The following is a 23,733-nucleotide window of genomic DNA, read 5'->3' on the forward strand; positions in this document are numbered from 1 at the left end:
GACCCCTGATACGTCTAGATACGACTCTGACAGGTGATATGTACGTAAGCATCCTGTCTGATCACCTGCATCTATTCACGCCCATTGTGCATTCAGACGGACTTGTCCACTTCCAGCAGGACATTGTGACATACCACACGTCCAGAATTGCTACAGAGTGGCTCCAGGAGCACTCATCTGAGTTTCAACCCTTCCGCTGGCCACCAAACTCCCCTGACGTGAGCGTTATTGAGCTTATCTGGGATGCCTTGTAACGTGCTGTTCTCCACCCTCTCGTACTCTTACGGATTTATGGACAGCCCTGCAGGATTCATGGTGTCAGTTCCCTCCAGCACTACTTCAGACATTAGTCGATTGCATGCCACGTCGCGTTGTGGCATTTTTGCGTGCTTGCAGATGCCCTACACGGTATTAGACAGCTGTACTAGTTTCTTTCGATCTTCAGTGTAGAACACTAGTGCAACCCTGTCTTGAGTACTTCTCGAGTTTTAGGATCCCCACCAGGTCGGACTGAAGGAAGATATCGAAGCAATACAGAGGCGGGCTGCTAGACTTTTTAGCAGCAGATAAGATAAACAAACGAGCGTTAAAGAAATGCTCTGTAAACTCTAATGGGAATCTCTGGAGGGCATCGACGTTCTACAGCTAGATTCTTGCAATGAAGTAAACAGCAGCAAGCCATTGTTAATAATGCTGTTTATTTACACAAAAAGTTCCGTTGCCGGTTTCAAACCGACAGGCTCATCTTCAAATAGCTGTCCACGTTTAGATTCAATTATTGTTGTTTACATTAGTTGTCGGTTGTTTTTCCCCCTTACTTGGTTACGCGGAGTGGTGGTGACCTATATAAAAAAGGAGGACAAAATGAGAAATGACCTGTTTAACTGTCAAGCCAGCTGTATCCAATAATGAATGAAAACGGTTTAAACAAATCTCTAAGGTAGAACTATTCTAGCTTTTGGTCGCTTATATAGGAATTACCACGTCAGCGTGTTGCACTGTTAAATCCTGTATCCACGAAATAGTAAACAATATACACAACGCTTTTTTACACGCTGGCAACAGTGCAACATAATGACGTAAGTAATTTAAAAGTAACACAGTTATACTTACAGATTTATTCACATTGTTTTCATTCATTATCGGGTACAGTTACAGTTATCCACACCATCTCTCACACTGTTTTTGTTGTAGAGCACTACCACCCCTAGTAACTTTCGGCACAAGAGGGAAACACAGCCGATAACTAATGTAAGAAACAATGATGTAATATGAACGTGAGGAGCATTTTGTTCGATCCTGCAACGGCGCTGTTTGTGTAAATAAATACCGGTGTTAACTGTGGGTGGTTGGTGTTTTCTTCAGCTCGTATTTAGTGCACAACAACGGCTCAAAATGTCAGTTTTTGACAAAACAGCAGACGAAGTTCCTTTAGAGAAACAGTAATGAGTATTTTATAATGAATGAATAATTTAATAAGCAGTGCTTCTTCCTTACTACAAGCCTGTTTCGATTATAGCGCCATTATCGAGTAAACCTGTAGACGTTGCTGTTGGTGAGTCCATTTGCGCTTATAAAAGTTTACATAAAGGACAGTTGTCATATATATTACGTCTAGGCGGAATAGCCGCCCACATCGCACCTCGAGTAAACTGTCAACTATCTATTTGTTGCTAGACTGTTGTAAGTCACTTTCTTTCTGTTTATGTTGAATTTGTTTTACTGGTAATGTTTCGAGAACCGGCATTTGCGGCTGACTGCAGAACGATTCCCCTGGCACCAATGTACATTTCGTGTAAGGATCGTGAATACCAGACAAGAGAAGTCAGTGCCCATACAGAGGCGTATACACAGTTGTTTTTCCTCGCTCCATCTGCGAGTGGAGCCAGAAGGAATAACTAGTAGTGGTACATGGCACCCTCCGCCATGCACCGTATGGTTGCTTGCAGAGTATGTCTGTAGATGTACAGTGGGTGGACAAAAATACGGAAACACCTAAACACAACACAATATCGTGCCTAATACGGTGTAGGAAGACGGTTAGCACTCGTAAATACACTACTAGACATTAAAATTGCTGCACCACAAGGATGACGTGCTACAGACGCGAAATTTAACCGACAGGAAGACGATGCTGTGATATGCAAATGATTAGCTTTTCAGATCATTCACACAAGGCTGGCGCCGGTGGTGACACCTACAACGTGCTGACATGAGGGAAGTTTCCAGCCGATTTCTCATACACAAACAGCAGTTGACTGGCGTTGCTTGGTGAAACGTTGTTGTGATGCCTCGTGTAAGGAGGAGAAATGCGTACCATCACGTTTCCGACTTTGATAAAGGTCGGATTGCAGCCTATCGCGATTGCGGTTTATCGTATCGCGACATTGCTGCCCGCGTTGGTCGAGATCCAATGAGTGATAGCAGAATATGGAATCGGTGGATTCAGGAGGGTAATACGGATCGCCGTGCTGGATACCAACTGCCTCGTATCACTAGAAGTCGAGATGACAGGCATCTTATCCGCATGGCTGTAACGGATCGTGCAGTCATGTCTAGATCCCTGAGTCAACAGATGGGGACGTTTGCAAGACAACAACCATCTGCACGAACAGTTCGACGACGTTTGCAGCAGCATGGACTATCAGCTCGGAGACCATGGCTGCGGTTACCCTTGCCGCTGCATCACAGACAGGAGCGCCTGCGATGGTGTACTCAACGATGAACCTGGGTGCACGAATGGCAAAACGTCATTTTTTCAGATGAATCCAGGTTCTGTTTACAGCATCATGATGGCCGCATCCGTGTTTTGGGGACATCGCGGTGAACGCACATTGGATGCGTGTATTCGTCATCGTCATACTGGTGTATCACCCGGCGTGATGGTATGGGGTGCCATTGGTGTGTCACCTCTTGTTCACATTGACGGCACTTTGAACAGTGGACGTTACATTTCAGATGTGTTACAACCCGTGACTCTACCCTTCATTCAGTCCCTGCGAAATCCGACATTTCAGCAGGATAATGCACCAACGCATGTTGCAGGTCCTGTACGGGCTTTCTGGATACAGAAAATGTTAGACTGCTTCGTCGGCCAGCACATTCTCCAGATCTCTCACCAACTGAAAACGCCTGGTCAATGGTGGCCGAGCAACTGGCTCGTCGCAATGCGCCAGTCTTTACTCTTGATGAACTGTGTTATCGTGTTGAAGCTGTATGGGCTGCTGTACCTGTATACGGCATCCAAGCTCTGCTTGACTCAATGCCCAGGCGTATCAAGGCCGTTATTACGGCCAGAGGTGGTTGTTCTGGGTACTGATTTCCCAGGATCTATGCCACCAAATTGCGTGAAAATGTAATCACATGTCAGTTCCAGTATAATATATTTGTCTAATGAATAGCCGTTTATCATCTGCATTTCTTCTTGGTGTAGCAATTTTAATGGCCAGAAGTGTAGCTCCCATTCGTTTCGGAATGGACAAATATTGGTCACGTCTGATTTTCAAGAGAATCTTATATCATTCTTCCCGAAAATAGTGACAAGGTTAGGTAACGATAATGGAAGTAGGTAGCGATCACGTACTCTTCTCTCCAAAGTAGATCAAAAAGGCTCAATAATATTGATGTATGGTCCGCAGCTCGTGGTCGTGCGGTAGCGTTCTCGCTTCCCGCGCCCGGGTTCCCGGGTTCGATTCCCGGCGGGGTCAGGGATTTTCTCTGCCTCGTGATGACTGGGTGTTGTGTGATGTCCTTAGGTTAGTTACGTTTAAGTAGTTCTAAGTTCTAGGGGACTGATGACCTCAGCAGTTAAGTCCCATAGTGCTCAGAGCCATTTGAACCATTTTGATCAGCCAAAATGGTCACATAATTCTTGGCAGTTATACGACCTTGCAGAGTAACCACGGGGCCCATGGGGTACCATGATACGGCTGCTCAGGTCTTCATCTAACCCACCATGTTTCACTCTTGGCAGGTGAACTCTGCCATAAGTTGGAAACAGTATGCAACAAGACTCATCCGACCATATGGCACTCGCCAATTGCTTCTTAATCCAGGCTTTGTGATTTCGGCATCTCATTTTCCTATTACGGACATTTGGATCACTGATGAGTGGTTTAGAAATCCTACATCGCCTTGCAAATAATAGTTTCTGGAGGTCATTTAATGTTCCTTTGGTGTTGACAGGTTTCGCAAGTGAAACATTCAGTTCTGCATTCACTTCTGCAGTTGCTGTTCTCTTATTTTCTCTTCTTCAGTGACAGTCTGTCACCATCACTCAACACACTTTCGTCCGCGCTGTGGCGTAGCGGATAATGTTTGTCTTTCTTTTTTTATTCGCTTTCCCTGTGTGCGGTATAAATCTTCGATATTGTGGCACTCGAAACATTAAACAGTTCGGCTCCCTTGATTACGAAAGCACCCACCAGGCGCGCACCAACAATTTGCCCACGTTCGAATTCACGTAGCTTCGCCATAATGCACTCAACGTTACACAGACCACTGTTCTGACCACGACTGACACTTTTAATGTATTTAGGGCATTCCACAGGTGTCATTCACGATCAAATACAACACCACAACCTGCAGGCTTGGCTAGAATCTGACTTGCTTTCAAGCATACATTTCTCGCGGTTTTCCGGTACTGTTTGTTCAACCCCATAATTAGAAATGGAGCACAACCTTGTACTGGGGGAAAGTGGAGAAAGAGATCGGCTGCGAGCCTGTGGAGAAAACAATGATAACGTTTGCACTGATCGATTTCCGAAATCGCAGAAAAGCAGTACGTCAGTAGGGCCGGGTGGGGAATTGAACCGATTTCGCCCCATGGAGTTCTATGCTGGTTCACTACGTCACAGGCATTGCGTTTTTTGCCCATTCTAGGACGACCGGTCGCTGTGTCACCAATTGCCAATGGTGCGATTTGGCTGCGGTGAGGAAGACATGCGGCCAGCACACCGCTCTCCCAGCCGTTGCCAGCCACGAGGACCTTGGAATCGTTTATTTCTCATTCAGCTCGAGTAACTACTCAGCTGACGTGACGAGGCTTAGGGCACCCCATTCTTGTCCTCCTACCACGGAAAAAATCCCTGACAGTGCCAGGAATTAAAGTGAGGCCTCAAGCTCATTAGGAAATCTAAGAACACCTTCCTCGTTGTTCGGTTTTGCCAAGTGGAATTCTGCAGCGTTCCTTTTTTCCGATACTTTTATTGAGTCCACGTGTTGTAGTACTTTCTGGTGTACCGTTTAGTTTCCCACCGCCTATTTCACAATAATTTCTGAGATGGAAAGTTACAACTTGCGCAAGTGTTTGTGTTCGAAAATATTCGCAGTAATGAGTGTTCAGCAATCACCACTTAAATCTTCATTAAGTTGTCAAATTTCCAGTCAAGATGGACTCATTATGAATGTATATGATGCGTTTCAGTTGAATCTCCTTTTGGATGGTTGTAATACTATCTCAAAATTCTATTTAGTATCAGTGGTTAGGCCTTAAGCTTTACTACATAAGTTACATAAGTCAAGGTGCTGTATAAATGTTAACAGCATTCTTATTATTAATCATTCTTGGATATTTGATGTATATCTTATATTTCATTCACCTCCTACAGCTAATCGTTAGTTTTTGTAATTTTCGTAAGTAATTGTACTCTTCATTTGTTTCTTTTATTACTGTCTTTTATGACAAAAATTGTCTGTGGTGATCTCCTTCCGGCCTTCAGAAAAAGGGAAAACCAGACACTACTAATGAACACTCTGCATCTTGTAAATAATAAATTATGACATAATACACACATCAGAAAAAGATTTGCATCACCTCGGTTCGGAGAGTTCCGGAACCTGTACAGAAAATTGTAATAGAGGTCAACATAAACATCATTTCCGCCCTTTTTATTACTCATGAAAACCACACACTGCATCTTGTACCACGATGCAGCGAGATCTTCAGAGGTGGTGGTCCAGATTGCTGTGCACACCGCTACCTCTAATGCCCAGTAGCACGTCCTCTTGCGGTGATGCATACCTGTATCCGTCGTGACGTACTATCCACAAGTTCATCAAGGCACTGTTGGTCCAGATTGTCCCACTCTTCAACGGCGATTCGGCGTAGATCCCTCAGAGTGGTTGGTGGGTCACGTAGCCCATAAACAGCTCTTTTCAATCTATCCCAGACATGTTTGATAGGGTTCGTGTCTGAAGAACATAATGGCCACTCTAGTCGGGCGATGTCGTTGTCTTGAAGGGAGTCATTCGCGAGATGTGCACGATGGGGGAGCGAATTGTCGTCCATGAAGACAAATGCTCGCCAATATGCTGTCGATATGGTTGCACTATCGGTCGGAGGATGGCATTCACGTCGAACCGTCGTTTTGGCGCTTTCCATGACCACCAGCGGCGTACGTGGCCCCACATAATGCCACCCCAAAACAGCAGGGAACCTCCACCTTTCTGCACTCGCTGGACCGTGTGTCTAAGGCTTTCAGCCTGACCGGGTTGCCTCCAAACACGTCTCCGACGATTGTCTGGTTGAAGGCATATGAGACACTCATTGGTGAAGAGAATGTGATGCCAGTCCTGAGCGGTCCATTCGGCATGTTGTTGGGCCCATCTGTTCCGCGCTGCATGGTGTCGTGGTTGCAAAGATGGACCTCGCCATGGACGTAGGGAGTGAAGTTGCGAATCGTGCATACTACTGCGCACAGTTTGTATCGTAACACGACGTCCTATGGTTGCACGAAAAGCATTATTCAACAAGGTGGCGTTGCTGTCAGAGTTCCTCCGACCCATATTCCGTAGGTAGCTGTCATCCACTGAAGTAGTAACTCTTTGGCGGCCTGAGCGAGACATGTCATCCACAGTTCCTGTCTCTCTGTACCTCTTCCATGTCCGAACAACATCGCTTTGTTTCACTCCGAGACGCGTGGACACTTCCCTTGATGAGAGCCCTTCCTCGCACAAAGTAACAATGCGAACGCGATCGAACCGCAGCATTGACCGTCTAGGTATGGTTGAACTACAGACAACACGAGCCGTGTACCTCCTTCCTGGTGGAATGTCTGGAACTGATCGTCTGTCGGACCCCCTCTGTCTAAATAGGTGCTGCTCATGCATGGTTGTTTACATCTTCGGGCGGGTGTACTGACATCTCCGAACAATCAAAGGGACTGTGTCTGTGTTACAAGATCCACAGTCAACGTTTATCTTCAGGGATTCTGGGAACCGGGGTGATGGGAAACATTTTTGATGTCATATATTGTTAATGTTGCCGAGGCCGGTGGAAGAGCAGTTCGTAAACTGCCCAAAACGCCGTTTCGCTCCATCTGCTTCCTTTCTTCGATCTCAGAAGCTCGTCTGATTTTATGCTGTATGAAGATATAGTCGCTAAAACTCCAAGCCAGGTTTCACGTCCAAATCGTTACTACTGCCATACATGCAAGAATAAAAAGGACGGAAATGCGACTGCAGAACTTCCAGTTAACCACTCAATATTATTATCGTTTTTATGTCTAATCCAGCCAGTTACGGACCACGTACAACAATTACATATGGTTTTGTGTTTCTATTGGTGTTTCTTTCCGCTTTCTGCGAAAAGATTTTTCATCCTTAACCTCTACTGTTTTACTTTCTTTCTCGATGATTTTTCATGTGCTTGCTTTTTTTTTTCTTTCTCTTGAACACCTTCAAAATTCTTCATTCTAGTTAAAGCTCCTCTGGTTTGGATATCTTCTTGAGGAATATCCATATCTTCTATGTCACTGTGAGTTTAATTCATCCAGTTATCTTGTTCTTTTTACTGATGAAGTATTGGCACAATTTTTTACATAACCTGTTCTCCTCCACTCTTTATGTGTCCAAAAACTTGCACGCTTTCCCAAGTTGTATCCGATTGTTTTCGGACTTTGACGTCGTATGATTTTATGTTCCTTCGTACATAGTTCCAATTTACATCTATTTTCAGCCCCAGAATTTTTCTCTGAATTTCCTTTTTTCTCACAATTTTTCCACTTTGAGTAAAGCAATGCACTTTTTGTGCAGAGTACCTGCGATCTTATCGCAGTGGAATACTGCCTGATTCTTGCATTTGTGTGAAGATTGGTTTTTTATTTAAATCTTATTAGTGGGTCTGCACTGGGCGATTATAATTACAGTGCAGCTACTCACGGATATCATGTGTGGGTTCTAATTATCGTATGGCAGCGACACGTGATGGATATGCTAACGCGTTAATGTGGAACCTATTTATGCTGCAAAAAAGATAGTCCAAGTTTTGGCCACCAGGTGCAAATCTGACGCAGTCCAGCATTTCCTCGACGTCTCCAGTGCTCATATTGAACAAATTCTGTAAGCGACAGTTAATAATAAAGTCAACGTTATACTTTTTCTCACTTGTTTTGGCCTTTTCTGGCCACGTCCCGTTCCTAATCCATTACGTATGGAAACACTTCTACGCGTCTCTCTTGCATCCACGGTGCCAGATTTGCACCTAATGGCAAAATTGGAACGAATTTTTTTCCAATGTAAATCGGTTTCGCATTACGCATTAGAATATCTATCAATTTCCGCTGCCATACGATAATTGCAGTTCACACTGCACCTCTGTGATCAGCTAAATTTTAATTATAACCACCTGTTAGTAATCTTAATATTTTGGACCCTGAAATCAATTGTTTCTTTATTTAATCCATTGATTTGAATAATTTTACGCGATTTTTGAATTTTTGTCTTTATTGATGGTTACAGAATATCCAAGTAGTTGGTCACTTATTTTATTTTGAATGTAACATTATACTAGGTGATTCAAAGAACAGGTTTCAGTTGTTTATTACAAAAGATGGAAGCCCATTGCGCATATCACTGGATAGAGATAAGTTCGAAGGTTTTACACAGCTGCGCTGTTGAGCAACAAGGCGACCAAACCACAAGAGAGATTTTTTTTTTTAATTTGCTCGAAGTCGATCCATTGTTCAAGTGCAACACATATTCCGCCGTCGATTCAGCAAGATGTTGCCTCTGCACAAGCAGATTTATGACTAGCCCACAAAATTCTTGGAAACTGGTTGCATAAGCAAAGGGGTGAGCACTGGTCGGCAACGCAAGTCTGATGAAAATGTAGAACGTATCCGAGAAGCGTTCACCTGGAGACCTAGGAAGTCCACAAGATGGGCAGGTCTGGAACTTCAACTTGTTCAAAGACTGGGATGGCGTTTTCTCATGAGACACCTACATATGATGGCTTACAAGCTGCAGTTACTACAGCAATTGCATCCCAGTGACCGTAATAGAAGGTAGGAATTTTGCATTTCACATTCTCCAAGACTTGGCAGAGGATACGTTATTTTCTAAAGACCCATGTTTTTGGGAGAATCGCCGTTTCATCTATGGTAAAATAAACCACCATAATGTAAGAATCTGGTGGTCACAAAATAGTGTCGTCGTCGTCGAAAATGAAAGAGACTCACCAGACATAATATGTTTTGAGCCCTTTCTGTTCACAAAGTTCACGGAACTACTTTTTTTTTTCTTTTTTTTTTGCGGAGGAGACATGTTGCAAAAATTGGTTGTTTCCCCAGAGTCACGAAGATTCCAATTATTTCGTTTTATCACCGACACCGCCCTGCCTCACTTTCACCTTGAGGTGCGGAGTTATCTTAACATCATCCTACAACGTTAGAATGGAAGAGGTGAACAAGATCTTGTTCATTGCATTTGGCCTTCCATGGCATCAGACCTGACATCTTGGGGTTTTCTTCTTTGGCGCTATATACACTGATACTCCAGAACAGTATGACTACTGACCTATGATCGATATAAACCCGTCCAGGCGATAGCAGAGTCACCTGGCGAGGAGTGACTGCTTATCAGACACACGTACAGTGCATGTAGTATAAATGGGCATGCTGTCCGTGTATACAGGGTGATCCATTGATAGTGACCGGGCCAAATATCTCATGAAATAAGCATCAAACGAAAAAAACTACAAAGAAGGAAAGTCGTCTAGCTTGAAGAGGGAAACCGGATGGCGCTATGATTGGCGCGCTAGATGGCACTGCCATAGGTCAAACGGATATCAACTGCGTTTTTTCGAGTAGGAACTCCCATTTTATTACATATTCGTGTAGTAAGTAAAGAAAAATGAATATTTTAGTTGGACCACTTGTAACCTCCCCACAAAAAATAAAATAAATATTATGGATAATGTTTCTGGTTTAGTGTAACCTCCCCACAAAATTCATTCTTTCACATTTGTAACCTCCCTACAGAAATTCATTCACATTTAACCTCCACACAAAATTTCTTTCCCATTTAATGTACCCATAAAATTCTTTTCTCATTTAATGTAAGCTCGAAACAGAAAAATTCCTAAACCTGGTAATAAAAAATAAATTCAGTAACCTGGTAATAAAACAATGTAACTAACCTCAATTAAATTGTCGCTCACTTATGACTTTTCAATAATTCACTGTGAATTTAACCTGGTAAATTTTGGACGACAGCAGTGCCGCGTCATGGTCCTGTAAGATCAGTCTGAATAAAAAAAGGAAAAAATTGTTACCTCAATAAAATTGCCGAATATATCTGCTCTTACAATGAATTTTCCGGCACAGCTCTGTGCAATGCTGGCCGATAGATTTGTCATTTATGAAAGGAAGCAACTGATTTTTCTTTTGCAACAATCGGAATGATCATGGATTGGAGAAATTAGTAAATTCTTTAAATTGAAATGAATGCTTGTTAAAAAATTACTTTATATGACAAAGATTATTATTAGGACATTTTTAAAACATTTACATGGGAGTTCAGATAACATTACTAGAAACGCGCGACGCTGCTTTTTACCTTATACAATAATACTCAGGCTCCGGCATCGCTGCACCGCGACCGGCCCAGCCAACACGATACACTGTACCAGACCAGAGCAGACTGCAGACTAGCCACTAGCAACAACTTACTGCTACAGCTACACAGTTCCTACTCAGTCAACACTGCTCTCTGGTCAGCGATTCTCTTATACCTTGCATATCGCAGGCAGCGCATGAGCAATACATCGACATTACATCTGCTCGGACCTCTTACACACTTTTTTCGCTTTGTGATACATGGCGCTGTAATAGTCACAAATGTAGTATAAGTACGTGGTATCACGTAACATTCCGCTAGTGCGGACGGTATTTGCTTCGTGATACATTACCTGTGTTAAAATGGACTGTTTCCCAATAGCGGAAAAGGTCGATATCGTGTTGATGTGTGGCTATTGTGATAAAAACGCCCAACGGGCGTGTGCTGTGTATGCTGCTCGGTATACTGGACGACATCATCCAAGTGTCCGGACCGTTCGCCGGATAGTTAAGCTATTTAAGGAAACAGAAAGTGTTCAGCCACATTTGAAACGTCAACCACGACCTGCAACAAATGATGATGCCCAAGTAGGTGTTTTAGCTGCTGTCGCGGCTAATCCACACATCAGTAGCAGACACATTGCGCGATAATCGGGAATCTCAAAACCGTCGGTGTTGAGAATGCTACATCAACATCGATTGCACCCGTACCATATTTCTATGCACCAGGAATTGTATGCCAACGACTTTGAACGTCGTGTACAGTTCTGCCACTGGGCACAAGAGAAATTACGGTCACGATCAATGGACCACCCTGTAGAAGGGGAAGGCGCGCGATCTATCTGTTTGACTGATGGCAGATTGTGATGGCCTTGATTCGCGCCACGAACGTTTAGAAAACTGCACGAACTTTTGTGGTGTTCCAGGAGTGTTGTGGCGAATGCCTTCAACACTTGGCGAACCAAGGTGAAATCACGTCCATACGTTCTGTGGTTGGGCGCCCATCCCTCACTGCAGATGCCGGACTTCGTAGTCTGTACAGACTGGTAAAATAGGACAGGTGGCGAACTGTGGCGGAACTGCTATCAGACTGTAATGATGGACACAGTAAAACGTGGCTGAACACACAGTGCACAGAACACTCCTAACAACGGGCCTCCGTAGCAGACAACACATGTTGTTGTGGTCTTCAGTCCTGAGACTGGTTTGATGCAGCTCTCCATGCAACTCTATCCTGTGCAAGCTTCTTCATCTCCCAGTACCTACTGCAACCTACATCCTCCTGAATCTGTTTAGTGTATTCATCTCTTGGTCTCCCTCTACGATTTTTACCCTCCACACTGCCCTTCAATATTAAATTGGTGATCCCTTGATGCTTCAGAATATGCCCCACCAACGGTTCCCTTCTCCTAGTCAAGTTGTGCCACAAATTTCTCTTCTCTCCAATTCCATTCAGTACCTCATCATTATTTATGTGATCTACCCATCTAATCTTCAGCATTCTTCTGTAGCACCACATTTCGAAAGCTTCTATTCTCTTCTTGTCTAAACTATTTATCGTCCATGTTTCACTTCCATACTTCGCTACACTCCATACAAATACTTTCAGAAATGACTCGGTGTTAACAAATTTCTCTTCTTCATAAACGCTTTTCTTGCATTGACAGTCTACATTTTATATCCTCTCTACTTCGACCATCATCAGTTATTTTCCTCCCCAAATAGCAAAACTCATTTACTACTTGAAGCCTCTCATTTCCTAATCTAATTCCCACAGAATCACCCGATTTAATTTGACTACATTCCATTATCCAGACGACACATACATGTGCCAGTGTTAACATCACGACATCGGCAACTACTACCGAAATGGGCACTTGACCATCGGCATTGGACGCTGACTTTGGCGCAGTGGCAGAGCATTACATGGACGATGAATTCCGATAACTTCATCATGCGGAAGGGAAGGCGCGAATCTGTCGTCTTACAGGGGAACAGCTCGTTGACACCTCTAGAACGGGACGGAAACAAGGTGACGGCGGCTCCCTTATGCTCTGGGGAACACTCACTTGAACATCTATGGGCTCATGACGGGCAAGGAGTATCGTACACTGGTTGCAGACCACGTATACTCCTTAATGACGATCACGTTTCCCGACGACAGTATCACTTTTCAATGAGATAACGTGCCACGTCACAAGGCCAGGAACACGGTGGCGAGTTCCATTTGATGTGCTGGCCCCCAATTCGACAGATCTGAAGCAGATCGAACACAGGTGGGATGTGGGTAAACGTAGCCTCAGAGCTCATCGTCCCCCTCCCCGGAATTAACGGAAATTAAGTGACTTGTTGCAAGTCGGCTGTTTAGGATTTTATGTTGGTAACGCCACATAGCGCTCTGTATGAAAATCACTGACTGTGCTGTGTGCAGTCTGTGGCTGGTTGGACTCATTGTTGGAAAATTCGCTTGTGTAGTGTTGGGCAGTTGGATGTGAAGAGCACGTAGCGTTGGGCAGTTGGAGGTGAGCAGCCAGCAGTGGTGGATGTGCAGAGAGAGATGCCAGAGTTTCGACAGGTTACTATAACCGGACGATCTGGCCGTGTGTCCATCAGAAAAAGGAAATTTGTTTAATTGGATGTCACAAATGTAACTTTTTAAAGCTATTAAGGCAAATACATTGTTTGTTCTCTATCAAAATCTTTCAGTTGCTAACTATGCCTATCAATAGTTAGTGCCTTCATTACTTAGAATCTTTTATTTAACTGGCACTATTGGCGCTCACTGTATTGCAGTAGTTCGAATAACGAAGATTTTTGTGAGGTAAGTGATTCATGAAAGGTATAGGTTATTGTTAGCAAGAGCCATTCTTTTGTAGGGATTATTGAAAGTCAGATTTCGTTGCGCTTTTGTGTCAGTTCAGTGATGATCAGAATAAGTAAAGAGAAAACTGTTTGAGTACGTTGAGTTTTGCTCAGCTGTTTGAAAATCAAATAACGTAGAAGTTTACCAGCACAGTCATTCATAATTTTTCAAGGGGATGTTTCATTGTGTGTGCAGATGTGGTATCAACTCCCTCCAGTGACCTACCAAGGCGTCATTGTTTCCATGTCACAACTCGTCGATGCTGTTATCCGTACCAAAGGTGGACATATCGACTATTAGTAGGTGACCATAATGCTTGGATGATCAGTGTAGAAGACGTCTTTGTCCCACCTATGGCAACTACTCTTTAGGAGCTGAGAAATAGAATTGTTGAAGCTGTCGTTTCAATAAAAAGGGACCTGTTGCTTCGTGTGAGTGTTCGAATGGCTCTGAGCACTATGGGACTCAACATCTTAGGTCATAAGTCTCCTAGAACTTAGAACTACTTAAACCTAACTAACCTAAGGACATCACACACACCCACGCCCGAGACAGGATTCGAACCTGCGACCGTAGCAGTCCCGCGGTTCCGGACTGCAGCGCCAGAACCGCTAGACCACCGCGGCCGGCATGTTGCTTCGTGTGTAGAATGGAATGGACTACCGTTTCGATGTTTCTCAAGCAACATGTTCATGTTGACTTACGGTATCTGTGGAAACATGGAAGCTCGAACCTTCCTCTATAAAGTGACATGCGCAATGTGTTTCTGTCTTTCAAAGTTTGTCTGTAATAAACTTATTGAAATCTGTCTTTTCTTTTTGAATCACTCTGTATTATTTTTATTGTTGTTGTTGTTGGTATTTCCAAAATTTCCTAAGTTATTACTCCCCTGTTCCTATTTTGTTATAAGTGTCAGTATTCCAATGTCTAACGCATTATAACTGATGCATTATCCATGTGAATAATATAAGAATGCCATTTAAGATGTAATTCGTCTAGGTCACTGAAATACGTAAAGCCGACTCAGCTGATACTTTATATCAGTTTTGGCTGTGGAAGTACTTTGCTCTCGTGAGGAAATGGAGTTGACCTGTGGTTTCGAGTCCACGTTGGCTGCAGGTCCCCATGTAACGGGTCTCGTCAGTCATGTCTCCGGACGTATGAAATCAAGATCATACGATCTGTAAATGAAATCTGCGCAGTCATGTACTGTTGCGTTCGAACCATCAGTTGATAACTCTTCGATGTCCCGTTCAAATGATCAGCGCTTAGCACTACTAATAACGGAAACACAACAATATACAGCATAGTGGGTTGCAAATGAAACCGCATCATTGTCATTTACGTAAAAAAAAAATTGTTAGCGACCCGCTTGCATACTAACACAACGTTCCTCTGGTTCTCACTTAAATACGCTGTTTGGATGGTAACAGCCTACTATACACGTAGACGATATGGGAAGTGCCTGGTGGTAGCTTACACATTTGTGTGGAGAACGGACAGTAGCAAGACAACCTAAAAACACATCGAAATTCCATCGACGACTGAGTAGGGAGATAAGCAATGTTCTTTGTTTGCGACCATTCATGAGAAAGAAAATGGACGGTAACCGCGACAACTCTCCGTGTTATCCAATATTCAAAGGCAAGCGTGAGCTTAGCGAGACTCCGCGACTGTGGACGCGTGCTGCCATCTCTTGGTGTCGTTCGCAGTTACCTGCAGTCAATTTTCCTACAGGCGGTGTCTGGCGCGTCCTGTTGACGCTTCCGAAGGCGTTTCTCAAAGGAGATTTTAAAATTGATCAATGATCAATGCCTACAGCTTTGAGGAACAGAAATAAGCATTCCAAAATAATTTCATGAAATAATAACAGTGGAGATATTTTTTTACGAACTGACGCAGATACACCTGGACTCAATTATAGCTGCTTTCGAAATGAAACAGTTCCTTGCACCTCATCGTAATTCCAAATTTTATTCCAACGAAAAATTCCAATCAACCAGATCCCTTCTTCTGTTCAGGTTGCGCTACAAGTTTATTATCTTGCCATTTCTACCTAATACCTCCCCATTCGTCATGTTGCCTACCCACCTAATCTTCAGCATCCTTCTATAGCAACACATTCCAAAAACTTACATTTTTCGCCTTGGCTAAACTGTTTATCATCCGTGTTTCACTTCCATACATGGCTACACTCCAGACAAATACGTTCAGCAAACACTTCCTAATACTTGAATCTATATTCGATGTTAACAAATTTTTCTTCTTCGGAAACACATTTTTGGCCATTCTATATTATATATCCTCTCTACTTCAGCCATCATCAGTTATTTTGCTGCCCAAATAATAAAACTCATCTACTACTTTAAGTGCCTCATTTCCTAATCTGATTCCCTTGCGTTTCCTGATTTAATTGGACTACATTCATTTATCCTTGTTTTGCTTTTGTTGATGTTCACCCTCCTTTCAAGGCACTTTCCTTCGGTTCAGTTGCTCTTCCAAGTCCGTTGTTGTATCTGACAGAGTTATAATGTCATCGGTAAACCTAAAAGTTTTTATTTCTTCTCCCTGAACTTTAATTTCTTCTCCAAATTTTATTTTGGTTTCCTTTACTGGTTGCTCATTTTACAGACTGAATATTACAGGGGATAGGCTACAACACTGTCTTACTCCTTTCTCAATCACTGCTTCCCTTTCATGTCTCTCGGCTCTTGTAACTGCCGTTTAGTTTCTATACAAGTTGTAAGCAACCTTTCACTCCCTGTATATTACCCCCGTTAAAAGTGTACTCCAGTCAACAATGTCGAAATGATTTTCTAAGTTTACAAATACTAAAAACGTAGGTTTGCCTTTCCATAACCTAAATTCTAAAATAAGTCTTAGGTTCAGTATTGCCTCGCGTGTTCCTATATTTCTCCGGAAACCAATCTGATCTGTCTCGAGGTTGGTTTCTAGCAGTTTTTCCATTCTTCTGTAAAGAACTCGTCTTAATATTTTGCACCCATGACCGAAAACTGATAATTCGCTAATATTCACACCTGTCAGCACCTGCTTTCTTTGGAATCGGAATTTTTATATTCTTCATGAAACCACATCCAAACTTATTTTTAATTATGCCTGTATAAGTCCTACTTACTAAGTCGTACAACTGTAATAACGATCTAATAAAAGTGCTACAATATTATTCAACAACGGTAAGTTCTTTAACTGGTGAGAAAATTGGCAGCATTGTTAAAAAGTGGCGTATGTCACTATTTTTTGTACAACTACAACGGACAACACAGCGAGTTTTTATCTGCAGAAGAAGACGGAGACTCGAAAGGAGGTATGTAGCAGTACTTAGGCCCGTATTACGCTATGAAAGATATTTGATAAAGTTCTTTGTCAAAAATTTGCCAAACTTCTTTGACGAAACTTCTTTTCTGGAGTGATTAAACTATCATAAAATTGTTCGCCATAGCTGCTCGGGAACTGATGATGAACCGTTAGATGTATGTGCGACAGTATTTAATGTAATGTTGGTGCGCATTGGTTGAAAAGAGAGAGAAAAGCAAAAGGTAGTCAATGAAATAACGGATAGCGAGAAGAGAAGCTCGACGTGTCCACTAGAATTTGCCTCGTGCCACAATGCGAGGACATAAACAACTACGAAAATTATTTGAGAAGGGACGAAAAAACATTTAAATTTGTCCTATTCAAAGTAGCCCCTCATACTTGCAAACAAAGAATTCATTTAAGAAATGCAATTTATAAACTTCATTAATCATTGTCGGTGTTTTTGGGAAGCTTACAGCTGTGTCATTCAAGATTTAAATAATGAAACTCTGCACTAGTTACGTATTTTTTCATGCTTAACACGATGCTTTTCGAGTATTTATACTCATTATCAAATGCAAATATTTACATAGGTATTTTATTAGATTTTTATATGCGAGTTGTTCTGCCTTTCTTGCTCTGTAGTTTTTTTTAGGTTTTCTGCTATCGGAAAATCGGACAGATTTCTTTTGTTCGATTTCATGAAACAACTCATAAAACACCTATGTAATCATTTGCACTTGCTTATGAGGGTAGATTCTCGAAACGCGTTATGCCAAGCATGAAAAAACAAGCAACTGGTGCAGTGTTTCCTTATTTAAATCACAATGCCATTTCTGCTATTGATCGTCTCACAGACGAATGCTATTCCAGCTTGCAATACAACAGTCGAATCTCAAAGTGTACCATGTCAAGTATTATTCCAGAATAATGCGAACGAATACATAAATCACTTGAGGAGGAATTTATGAGCATTAGATTACGTTATTTAGAGCATCAATGCATATATATATTTCACTTACATACCAATTATTGACAACATTTGGCTCTCCGCATCTGCACAGACTCCTTGTCCATTTAATTTCTTCCTTACATCATCCACAGCACAGCCACTTCAAATGCAGCTGATTGCTGCAGCTGTATCTTTATTAGTTGCTAACGGCTTAGCGTGGTTTTTGTGGTCAGCGTGCTTTGTGTTATGAACACCTTAAGAAGACGGCTACAAAATACACTTCGACGTCATTTTATGGGTTAAAAGCACTAAAAAAAGCGAAGTGACATGTATACAATGGCGAACTTTGATCAAAGCTAGGCCTACGCTCCAACTTTTATCAAATATATTTGATAAAAACTTCCCTAGTACACTGCCAAAAATTTGACAAAACAGCTTTCATAATAGATCTTTGTCAAAGCTCTTTTACACACTACTTTTCCGTGCAACACGTCTCCCGAAGGACGAAAACCGAATTTCGGAAACCGGTTTTCGCTGTCGTGTTTACATGTTCGATCTAAAGCGTGTTTGGTAGCCCACTTAAATATGGCGTCTGGAAAACAGCTGTTCCAGTTTCCGATTTAGTCAGCAAATCGCTGTTTCTCTTCACCTCATTGTTAGAGGTAGAGAGCTTCAAGTTCAGTCTTCTATTTGTGCTTCTCCGTCACTGCACAATATGTCACTCCCTACATATTAGGCGAAAGCACGTTTCAAAAATGGCTGTGCCTTTACAAGGTAGCGAGACTCGATTGCGAAATAGGAAAACCGATAACTAGAAGCGGATTTCTAGAATCGATTTTGAAGTGTTTACATGACCACTCAGAAGCAGTATTGGGAAATCGCGGTTTTGGGAGCCCCATGTAAACGGAGAGACAGTGTAACAGCAGTTTAACAGTCTCGACTCCGTTTCGTTTTTGTTTTTCAGTGTGATAGCAGCGCCCCAAGTGGTCAGCAAGTTTTATTGTTGAATTCGGCGAGAACGTTTGAAAGCAAATTCGAATCGTAGTTGTTTCTGTTGGTTTGTAGAATAGAGTTTACAAGAGGGAACATCTGTGGCGCAATAAATTGCAGTGCTCAAGAACTAGAAGACGCCACAATTGTCTTCTTTTAGGTTCCCTAAGGACCCTAAGAGATATGAAGCGGTTCGTTACAGGACAGTTTATTTACGATTCTCTTGTAAACTACATATATTAGCTGAAGAATATCGTTCGTTTTTAAGAACAAAAGAAAGGTAGTAAATAGCGGAAGACCTGACCTTTTGCGCAAATCCATCGTATATCTACTCAAGAACGTGATGTTTTCTTCACTACATTTCCAGTCAAATCAGTGAATGTGGAACTTGGGAAACTTGTATGGAATGCAATATCTACATTATTTAACATGCCAAATAAGCAACCACAACTGTTGGTGAAGGGAAAATAAAACGTCAAAACCAATGAAAGTGTTTTTTAATAAAGACGGAACCAGTTACACAATTGTTGGTACATCTGAGCCAAAAATGGCAAGAACCTTGAACACCTTCAGTTTTAAACCAAAATAATTAAATCGACAGAAGTATTCAGTTGTATGAATTGTACGAATGTGCGAATCTTTGTACACCATACAAAATTGTTATGTGTCAAGGAATATGCCTATCATAACAACAGAAATATATGTTTCTCATGCATGAAATATGTGCTTGTATTCTCTTGCTTTCAGCAGAGTAAGCTGCAATTATACGCATATTCGACAGCCTTTCTTCGTGAGTAAGTTGTAGCTTATGTCACTGAATCTGTGAGACACGGCTGTTTTTTACTATTTTTCACAATCATTCATGCTATATGATGTTACATAAACTCTTGCGGAAAAAATTCGTAAATTACTTATAAAACAGGTGAAAAACACACATTACGATGCGACGTAAGGATATGTTTGTGAAGGAGTAGCAACATATCAGGTTTGGTAATGGGAGAGACAATGGGAGGTGATGGGAGCCTAGTTTGCGGACAGTATAGGAGATGTAGAGATGTTCATTGTGAATGAGGAGGGGTGAAAATTTCATGTGATGGTAGATCATCCAAGTGGGAGGAGATAAACAGGTGCAGAAGGTGATGTGGAGTGCTTGGTGGTCAAGAATTTGGAAGGATTTACAGAACCTTGGTGAGGCAGAGATCCAGGCAATATTTTTATAGCAGAGGGAGGGTTGGATTAAGATTTTGTAAATGTGGAGAGTAGGGGAGGGCTGTAATCCCAACTTTGACCTGTTTCAATAGCTTTAATATATTGTGGGGCTTTCTGTTGGTTGGTTAGCAGGTGAGTTTTCCACATTAGTTGCCAGTTGAGGATTAATTCAACATGTTTTAGCGTGATAATTAACTGGGTAAGACAGATGTAAATTGAAAGGTAGAACTGATGGAGGTGGATGATGCAGATGGTTCATCCTATAATTATTGCCTGAGTTCTGAAGGGGTTGATCTTGAGGAGTTATTGGTTACATTAGGAGGTAAACTGGCTGAGGTGGATTTGCAGGAATCTTTGGGATATCTGGAGTGTAGGGTAGAGAGCGCTGAAAACAGTTTCATCAGGACAATGAAGGAGGTGGATTGATGGGGGTGGTTTGGAGCATATCAGGTGTGTAGAGGAGATAAAGAAGGGAAGAGAAGATGGGGCCCCAGAGCCCTCCTGCAGTGGGATAGAAGGTACAGGAATTGGTACTGTTGCTAGTGACATACAATGGGCAGCTCGGTAGGAATGATGCAATAAGGTGGATGTGGTTAATTGGAAGTGCATATCTCTGGAGTTTGAAAAGGAGACCAGAATACCATGCATGGTTATAAGCTTCCTCTAGGTTGAGGAACATAAAGATGTTAGATTTACAGATGTTGAATTGGTTTGATAGGAGATTTGTGAGGGAACAGATCATTAGAGGAAACATTGTGATGCAATCCATGCTGGCTAAGTGAAAGAAAATTATGTTGGTTCAGGTGTTGATGGATGCATTTTGAGAGGATGGATTCAAAGATTGTACAGTTTGAGTAAAGGAGGATTTCTGAGGTTTTCCAGAGCTCAGGATAGTAACGTGTGGAGAAAATAATGATATAAAGCATAACAAGGGTAACGAGAAAGGAGACGTTTTATTAAAGGTTTTATTTATTTATTTAGCGTATGGCTTATCATGTTATTTATTTATTACATGTTATTTATTACATGTTATTTATTTATTTAGCGTATGGCTTACATGTCCTCCACCCATGAACCATGAACCTTGCCGTTGGTGGGGAGGCTTGCGTGCCTCAACGATACAGATAGCCGTACCATAGGTGCAACCACAACGGAGGGGTATCTGTTGAGAAGCCAGACAAACGTGTGGTTTCTGAAGAGGGGCAGCAGCCTTTTCAGTAGTTGCAGGGGCAACAGTCTGGATGATTGACTGATCTGGCCTTGTAACAATAACTAAAATGGCCTTGCTGTTCTGGTACTGCCAACGGCTGAAAGCAACGGGAAACTACGGCCGTAATTTTTCCCGAGGGCATGCAGCTTGACTGTATGATTAAGTAATGATGGCGTCCTCTTGGGTAAAATATTCCGGAGGTGAAATAGTCCCCCATTCGGATCTCCGGGCGGGGACTACTCAAGAGGACGTCGTTATCAGGAGAAAGAAAACTGGCGTTCTACGGATCGGAGCATGGAATGTCAGATCCCTTAATAGGGCAGGTAGGTTAGAAAATTTAAAAAGGGAAATGGATAGGTTAAAGTTAGATATAGTGGGAATTAGTGAAGTTTGGTGGCAGGAGTAACAAGACTTTTGGTCAGGTGAATACAGGGTTATAAATACAAAAGCAAATAGGGGTAATGCAGGTGTAGGTTTAATAATGAATAAAAAAATAGGAGTGCGGGTAAGCTACTACAAACAGCATAGTGAACGCATTATTGTGGCCAAGATAGACACAAAGCCCACACCTACTACAGTAGTACACGTTTATATACCAACTAGCTCTGCAGATGACCACGAAATTGATGAAATGTATGATGAGATAAAAGAAATTATTCAGGTAGTGAAGGGAGACGGAAATTTAATAGTCATGGGTGACTGGAATTCGTCAGTAGGTAAAGGGAGACAAGGAAACATAGTAGGAGAATATGGTTTGGGGCTAAGAAATGAAAGAGGAAGCCGTATGGTAGAATCTTGCGCAGAGCATAACTTAATCATAGCTAACACTTACTTCAAGAATCATGAAAGAAGGTTGTATACGTGGAAGAACCCTGGAGATACTAAAAGGTATCAGATAGATTATATAGTGGTAAGACAGAGATTTAGGAACCACGTTTTAAATTTTAAGACATTTCCAGGGGCAGATGTGGACTCTGACCACAATCTATTGGTTATGAACTATAGATTAAAACTGAAGAAACTGCAAAAATGTGGGAATTTAAGGAGATGGGACCTGGATAACCTGAAAGAACCAGAGGTTGTACAGAGTTTCAGGGACAGCATAAGGGAACAATTGACAGAAATGGGGGAAAGAAATACAGTAGAAGAAGAATGGGTAGGTTTGAGGGATGAAATAGTGAAGGCAGCAGAGGATCAAAGAGGTAAGAAGACGAGGGCTAGTAGAAACCCTTGTGTTACAGAAGAAATATTGAATTTAATTGATGAAAGGAGAAAATATAAAAATGCAATAAATGAAGCAGGCAAAAAGGAATACGAACGTCTAAAAAATGAGATCGACAGGAAGTGCAAAATGGCTAAGCAGGGATGGATAGAGGACAAATGTAAGGATGTAGAGGCTTATCTCACTAGGGGTAAAATAGATACTGCTTACAGGAAACTTAAAGAGACCTTTGGAGAAAAGAGAACCACTTCCATGAATATCAAGAGCTCAGATGGAAACCCAGTTCTAACCAAAGAAGGGAAAGCAGAAAGGTGGAAGGAGTATATAGAGGGTCTATACAAGGGCGACGTACTTGAAGACAATATTATGGAAATGGAAGAGGATGTAGATGAAGATGAAATGGGAGATATTATACTGCGTAGAGAATTTGACAGAGCACTGAAAGACCTGAGTCGAAACAAGGCCCCTGGAGTAGACAATATTCCATTAGAACTACTGACAGCCTTGGGAGAGTCAGTCCTGACAAAACTTTACCATCTGGTGAGCAAGATGTATGAGACAGGCGAAATACCCTCAGACTTCAAGAAGAATATAATAATTCCAATCCCAAAGAAATCAGGTGTTGACAGATGTGAAAATTACAGAACTATCAGTTTAACAAGTCACAGCTGCAAAATACTAACGCCAATTCTTTACAGACGAATGGAAAAACTAGTAGAAGCCGACCTCGGGGAAGATCAGTTTGGATTCCGTAGAAATACTGGAACACGTGAAGCAATACTGACCTTACGACTTATCTTAGAAGAAAGATTAAGGAAAGGCAAACCTACGTTTCTAGCATTTGTAGACTTAGAGAAAGCTTTTGACAATGTTGATTGGAATACTCTCTTTCAAATTCTGGAGGTGGCAGGGGTAAAATACAGGGAGCGAAAGACTATTTACAATTTGTGCAGATTGCAGATGGCAGTTATAACAGTTGAGGGGCATGAAAGGGAAGCAGCGGTTGGGAAGGGAGTGAGACAGGGTTGTAGCCTCTCCCCAATGTTATTCAATCTGTATATTGAGCAAGCAATAAAGGAAACGAAAGAAAAGTTCGGAGTAGATATTAAAATCCATGGAGAAGAAATAAAAACTTTG

The sequence above is a fragment of the Schistocerca cancellata genome, chromosome 9 (assembly GCF_023864275.1).
Source record: "Schistocerca cancellata isolate TAMUIC-IGC-003103 chromosome 9, iqSchCanc2.1, whole genome shotgun sequence".
Classification (NCBI taxonomy): Eukaryota; Metazoa; Arthropoda; class Insecta; order Orthoptera; family Acrididae; genus Schistocerca; species Schistocerca cancellata.